The sequence below is a fragment of the Brachyhypopomus gauderio genome, chromosome 1 (assembly GCF_052324685.1).
Source record: "Brachyhypopomus gauderio isolate BG-103 chromosome 1, BGAUD_0.2, whole genome shotgun sequence".
Taxonomy (NCBI): domain Eukaryota; kingdom Metazoa; phylum Chordata; class Actinopteri; order Gymnotiformes; family Hypopomidae; genus Brachyhypopomus; species Brachyhypopomus gauderio.
Window position 1 is genome coordinate 43,874,189 of NC_135211.1, and position 7,136 is coordinate 43,881,324.

Below are 7,136 nucleotides of genomic sequence, written 5' to 3' on the forward strand. Positions count from 1 at the left end.
TCACCATTCCCCTCTTTACGAACTTCCAACAGGCATGAAGAGAGAATGACCCGCCACAAGCGAGCACAACGGAAATGTTGAATTATTATGCGAACCTGTCATCTGCTTTATCACAAGTTCACAGGTCTGTGAAGGAGGCCCTGCCAAGGACGTTGGAGGGAGTGCAGCACGACCTGAAACCAGGAGACTGGGTGGTGGTAAAGGACTTCAGAAGAAAGAGCTGGAAGACACAGAGGGGAAGAGGCCCATTCCAGATCCTCTTGACAACCTCAACGGTGATAAAAGTGGCTGAAAAAGCAACTTGGATACATGCCAGCCACTGGAGGAGGGTTCCAGAACCTGAGCAAACAGAGACAGAGTGCACGGAGTAGGTTGCATCCCAGCTTCAATTGGATGAAAGGAGGGAGTCCGGGGTACGTCATGTGAGTGGGAGGAGTGCAGATTGGGCGTGCCTGCACTCCAAGTACAACGACTGTCAAGACAGGTCAACGATCGCCCACCATAAACCCTGTGCTCTTGCTCATCCTGTGGGGGGTGTTGACACTTCCCCACGAGGGGAGAGCAGGGAAACAGGACACTGTCTGTGTGGAGCAGAAAGGGAGAGATCACTGTTCAGAGATTCAGATAAAAGTGCTTCCTCCCCCAGTTAAACAAGAAGCTGCAGAAAACACGTTGAAGGCTACAGATGATAAGGAAGAAGACAGTATTCTGAAAGAACAAAAGATAGACTTCTCCATGGTAACGGGGGCCCTCGCAGACGTGCACAAAGCCAACACACACTGTAAGGTAATGTGGCCTGTGCACTCGCCATACTCCAAAAACAGATCTTGGCGATTGAGGGTCCATGTTGGATTTATCAAGCTCTTTCTCTGAGATGGAGCACCATGCTGTTAACGTTTCACATGATAGAAAATGTTATAGGCACATACCCACTACCTACAGGCATGAGGAAACTGCTCGCCTATGGGCATCAGTAAAGGTCCCGACAACCTCCCAATGATGTGACAAAAGGCACCCAGGCAGTTTATCACAATTTAGGGAAAATTTACATACCACAGGGGGGACAGATGCTTGTGCTTTCTTGTTGTGCACATGCTTGTGCTTTCTTGAAGGTAGATTTATGATGACCCTTTTCACCAGTCTTCCAGCCATCAGTAACTACCAACTACCAGTAACTATTTGCTGATTAATATTGATACTAGTTTTAACATGTTGCTTCTGTACAGTCAGGAAACAGCTCAAATACATTTTTAATAACACCAAACCCCGAATTGGATCGAATCGGATTGAATTGATTAAATCGGATTAAATCGAAATAAATCGAAATAAATCGATTCTTAATTTTCAGAATCGGAATCGGATCGATTCTTGGAATTTGAATCAATACCCAGCCCTAGTGCTACTGATTACCTCAGAAATGATACAACATCTGCAGAACTTCCCCCTTATTACTGAGAATCTTTACCAGCATGAGGTTTTCAATGAGAATGAAGTTGATGCTCTTAAGGCAGAGAAAACAGATTTCAACAAAGCGAGATTTATACTGGACTGTTAGCTACAAAGGGGAACTGCTATGAGTTACTCAGGATCTTTGAAGTGACCAGAAAAGGAAAATTACATCCTGATTCACACACCTAGATCAGCTGATTCCCCTTCAGGAAAGACGCGGACACTGACTACACTGTAGGTGAGTCATTTTCTTATGGAGAAGATTTAGTGCCAATTTGAAATGTAATCCCTACTAGGCAAAAATGGAAATACAATCCACAAAATGCATTGCTTTTCCATACAAACATGCAGAATACATGCCTAAATGAAATGCAAAAGCACCATTACATTACATTTCAATGCACTTTATCTTTTTATTGAAAAATGAATGTCTCCTCTAAATGTAATGATCACGAGATTGATTTAAACACTGATGTGATGAAAACGTGCCACAATGAAAAGTAAAAGCTCCAGTGTGTGTGGATTTGTATTTAAAGAAAGAAACGCTGAATTCGTGCCAGAAGCCACCTTGAAATGCAATCGACTGAACGTCATTGTATTCCACTGTGTCTCTCTGCGAATGTGCAAAAGCAAATCACAATGTGTAGGATTGCATTCCGTTTAGAGGCAGCGCTGTATTCGTGCCAGAATCAAATCTAATCACTGTCCACTAGGAATGCTCGGAGCTGTGAACCCTATTTTGCTGGAACCTTATTTTGCTTAAGAAGTTATCTAGTACAGATATTACTGTTTATTGCGTTTCTAAAGCTGTACTGTCATCTCAGTGATTTTTTCTTTATTGCAGTTAATTAGGAGAGGAAACAATATTTTTTCAGGGGGAGGGGGGGGATCAGAGCAGGCTCAGGTTTAATGGTCACAGTTCGCTACTGGTGTATGTACTATATGTATAGACAATGGGAATGCAACGTCAGTAGACACAAAAACATAATGCATATTGGATAACATAATGGATGTGAATTGTCTGTTCTGCAGCAGCACTGTGAGAGTCTTACACATCTGGTAGCGCTAAGAGGCTCAGGCAGCTGCAGTGGAACTTCAGACAAAACAGCAGCATCGATCCCCTGTCTGGTACACATCAAGAGCAGGAACAGCTTCAAATTTCAAAGCTGTTATCTCTACCAGTGTCACCACACCAGCCATGTCGATTGTGAGAAACGTGTGCTACCCCCAAAAAACAGCAACCACAGCTGCCATAAAATGGGGAATAGATCATGAGGAAGAAGCAAGGCAAGCCTGCGTCAAGCTGGCAGCAACCCAGCATGAGAACCTGACTGTGGAGAAATGTGGGTTTATAATAAATCCATCCTTTCCAGAAGTTGGGGCTTCTCCTGATGGGTTCATCAACTGCAGATGTTGTGGGAAAGGGTGTCGGAAATCAAAAGCACATTTAAGTACCGGAACAATTTCATTTTTGAGGCCTGTGCACACGACAGCAATTTTTGTCTCCAGATAATTGATGGGAAACTAAACTGAAGCAGACACACCAGTACTACTGCCAAGTACAAACACAGATTTTTGTGACTGGGTCAGAGTTTTGTGACTTTGTAGTGTGGTCACAGAAAGACTGTTGTAGTTCGGATCTTACCCGACATGCCCTTCTGGACGACAGCTTTGGCACACACAACTTTTTTTTCAAGGTGTCTTTACCGAAGCTTGTAGCTTGTTACTACACGCGAGCAGCTAAGCCTTTAACTGAGATACAGCCATCTTGCTCAAGAAGACCAAGAAAACTGACATTAAAGAACATGAGCAAACTGTGGTGCCTTTGCAAAGGGCCTGAAGAGCAGGATGACATGGTGGCTTGTGACAATGAAAAATGTGCAATTCAGTGGTTCCACTTCAGGTGTGTAGGACTCACTCAGGCACCTTCAGTGAGTGAGCCGTGGCTTTGTGACACATGCATGAAGATGCAGTAAGGGCCTCGCATGCTAGTTGCTCGCTGTGTGCGGGCTTAATACTTGAAGGTTACACTTCCACTTTACCTCTTTAATTTATGCCTCATGCCAGTGGGGTACACTGAGGGCAAATATTTATTGTATGTAAAAATGTGCAATTATTTGTTTACCATTTGTCTTGTTTACTGTCACTTTACCTGTTGTCTGCACTACATTTATTTATATTTCAATATTTTGCCAGTGGGGTACACTCAGGGCACATGTTAAAATAGCATATTTATTGTATGTAAAAATGTGCAATTATTTGTTTACCATTTGTATTGTTTACTGCCACTTTACCTGTTGTCTGCACTACATTTATGTTTCAATAGTTTACTTATTTACATTGCTGTCATACAAATAAAGAGACTTAAAACCAGAGGTGGGACCAAGTCAGTGTTTTGCAAGTCTCAAGTAAGTCCAAGTCTTTATACCTCAAGTCCCGAGTCAAGTCTCAAGCAAAGTCACTCAAGTCAAGTCAAGTCTCGAGTCAAGACAGGCAACAGTCAAGTCAAGTCCCAAGTCTGAAACTTGGAATTTCAAGTCCTTTCGAGTCTTTTTTTTTTTTTTTTACCAATGTTGCAGGTATATTTTAAATGTAAATAAATTTAAATTGTAAATTCTTTTTTAAATCTGTATTCTCCTCAAATCTTGATAAAACATGTGCAACTGAAAACACGAAGTATAAAAAAAAATTAAAATTACACCTCTTTATTGCACAGTTCAATTTGTTAAACTTAGCTGCAAAAATATTCATACTTTAAACTACAATTTTCCAGAAATAAATATTCTGTGAAAAAGTCATAAGTAGAACTCCATGTTCAAATAAAAAGTGCTGATATTTTCACAGTACAATACAAAGAACCATAACAGCATTTTCCCTCTTTTCTCTTATCTGGTTTCTTGGAGAACATGTGTGAGTGACACAAGACAAACAAATATAAGAACTGAACAATTAACAGGAATCTGCAACTTTAGACATTTCAGTAAACTATTCTGCATTGCATTTGCTGGCCAAAAGTCTGTATGTCATTTGTGCACGATGAATGATGTCCCCATAGCTGAAAACTCGCTCCACTTTTGTCAATATATTTTTTTCTCGACGTAGATGTCTTCAAATACACAATCCATGCTGAGATAGAACTGGATATTATGATGGTGACAGAGAGAGGCTCTCTTCCCTGAGTTCAGATACAGAACCCAGGGTTGCCAACCCTCACGCATTGAGCGTGAGACACACACATTTGACCGTCTTCACACGCTCTCACGCCACACATCCGATTTCTCACGCCGGAAAAAAATCTAGTTTATTTACCTCTGATCCACATCTATGATTCAATGAGTTACTAGTTCGCTCTGGCACCAACCACTGGCGATCGATCGATCGCGATATAATACTTAATTTGTGTCCATTTTACACCCCGCCCGGTAAAAATTTACGTTCGCCAACCCCCCATTTGATTGGTTGTGCTGCAGCTCATGCACACACACACGTACAGAGTGTGGAAAAGCAGAGGACCGGTCTGCATCAGAAGGACGGAAATGAAATTAATGGGGCACACTTTATAAATATTAATATGCGTTTTAAAATTTAGATTTGGGGTTAAAAAATCAAGTCTTTGCAAGTAAACAGGTTCAAGTCCAATTCAAGTCCCAAGTTATTGGTGTAAAAGTCCAAGTCAAGTCTAAGTCTCTGAATATTTTTTCAAGTCAAGTCAAAAGTCTTAATATTAATGACTCGAGTCTGACTCGAGTCCAAGTCATGTGACTCGAGTCCCCACCTCTGCTTAAAACTGAAGTGATCTATTATTTATTCACAGTATGCATGTTTGTTGCTTATGTTACATATTCAATTCATTGTTATTTCATGCTTTAAACTTTCAAAACAACACTTGGGCACATATTAGTTAAAGCACAGCACACACAATTTTGTCAAGTAAAACCATGTCCTCATCTTCACAAGGGAGCGCTATTCTCAGTGGTATGTTCCCACTTAGTATGGTGTATTTGGTGCGTACACATCCAATCACCCTCTCCACATGGACCCTAAGGTGAGCTATTTTCCGTGTCTCCTCTACATCTTTTGCGTCCAGCTGGCAGCGTCCTCTTGTGAATGTGGGGATTTTTACTTCAGCACACATTAGTCCAACACTGTCCCTGATGTCAAACCCACGGTCAGCCAACACAAAGTCTCCAGGCAGTAATTTTTGAAGAAGGCCACTGTTTTCAGTCACATGCTTGTCACTCGCACGACCTCCCCAACCTTTGGAAATGAAAGAGACGGCTCCCTGTGGTGTGATGCCAATGAGATACTTTAGAGTGTGCTTGTGTTTGTAATGGGAAAATGTGCTCTAGCATTTAGATTTGATGCTCTCTCAATATTAATTTCAAAGCAGTCCACAATGACTGCAATGCGATTGCCAAAAGCCTCCACAAACTGATGTGGCATGCTGCCTTGCAAGCAATGTCTCGCTGGCCAGTGTACCAAAGGGCTGAGGTGTTTAAACATTACACCAATGGTATCCCTAAATGTGGTGGACACAGTCTATCGGTCAATGCAGAAGAGGTGTGCAATGTGTTGCATTGGCAGATTCAGTCTCAGGCGCATAAGAGTTAGCAGAAGCATCTGGAAAGGTGACATTTTTCAGCCTGTGGTAGACAGGGAAGAAGCTGAGTCAGCACACCCATCATAACATGGGAGCCCAGTGTAGTACCTGACCATCACATCATCTTGTAAGAATTGCTCATCCATTTTCTTTCGGGACAGCTCTTCCTTCAATTTCCTGTTCTCCTCCAGGAAGCGGTTAATTTCAGCCTGTCTGTGGCTGCATAATCTGCATTCCGGCTGTCCTTCAGCACGGTCTTCTGATGCAGCTTCATCCACCTCTGGCCTCTGATGCAGCTTCATCCACCTCTGGCCTCTGTGCATCTTCATCCACCTCTGGCCTCTGTGCAGCTACACTTGGGGGAGCAGTTGCATCCATCTGAGCTGCTAGATCTAGTGGGCTTGAAGGTACAGTGTTGTCCCCTGTGACAGCTTGCTGTCTCTTTGTCATACGGCTAAATCTTTCAGTGTGTGTCGCTTTGACTTCTGTGTGCCCAATCAGGATGACACTCTAAATATTCATATGCTTTCCTGAAAAATATAGAAAGATAAAATTACTTAATTTTATATATCTGATACACATATGACACCCCCCCCAAAAAAAGTGTCCACCTTTTCAGAAACCCAAATCTGATCACCATGATATACGTGCAGTAAGCAGTAATCACACTTGGTAGTTAAATATGATTTTGTTTAAACCTTATGTTGTGAGATTTACCTTTGTGTCCCAGTTGGGCTACCATAGGAGAGTGGGGAGAGCGGGAGGACAGCACGGGGGTGGGGATTAGTAGATGAATGCAACTGACATGTAGACACCTACTCTTGGAATAAACGAGTTCAAGTGCAGTTATACTACGTCTCAGTGTCCCATCTCATGACACCTTACCTGTGTGGAAATGCCGTGAACACACAAACATGTGTCGGGGAATGTTGCTGAAGGTGATGTTTGTTCGTCTTACAGCTGCCACCCACGCCATACGACGTCTCTTTGTAAGCTCGGCCAGCTGTGATCCATTTTGTTGTTTCCAAGCAGGAAAGTCCCCCCCCCCCGTCGTGAGAGCGATTGTGGCACTTGATAACACAGCATT

The 7,136-nt window shown here is 42.5% G+C and overlaps 1 protein-coding gene and 1 pseudogene across 16 annotated transcripts in view; one reads left to right on the forward strand and one right to left on the reverse strand.

The window, feature by feature from the left end:
* Positions 1 to 7,136, forward strand: part of LOC143521618 (uncharacterized) — a 316,853-nt gene that overhangs the window by 226,586 nt on the left and 83,131 nt on the right. The window lies entirely within an intron of this gene.
* On the reverse strand, positions 5,238 to 6,926 carry LOC143521733 (uncharacterized; annotated as a pseudogene). The gene is made up of 2 exons (XR_013132819.1): positions 6,767 to 6,926; positions 5,238 to 6,579 (listed from the first exon to the last, which is right to left on the reverse strand). The product of XR_013132819.1 is annotated as an uncharacterized LOC143521733 (transcript).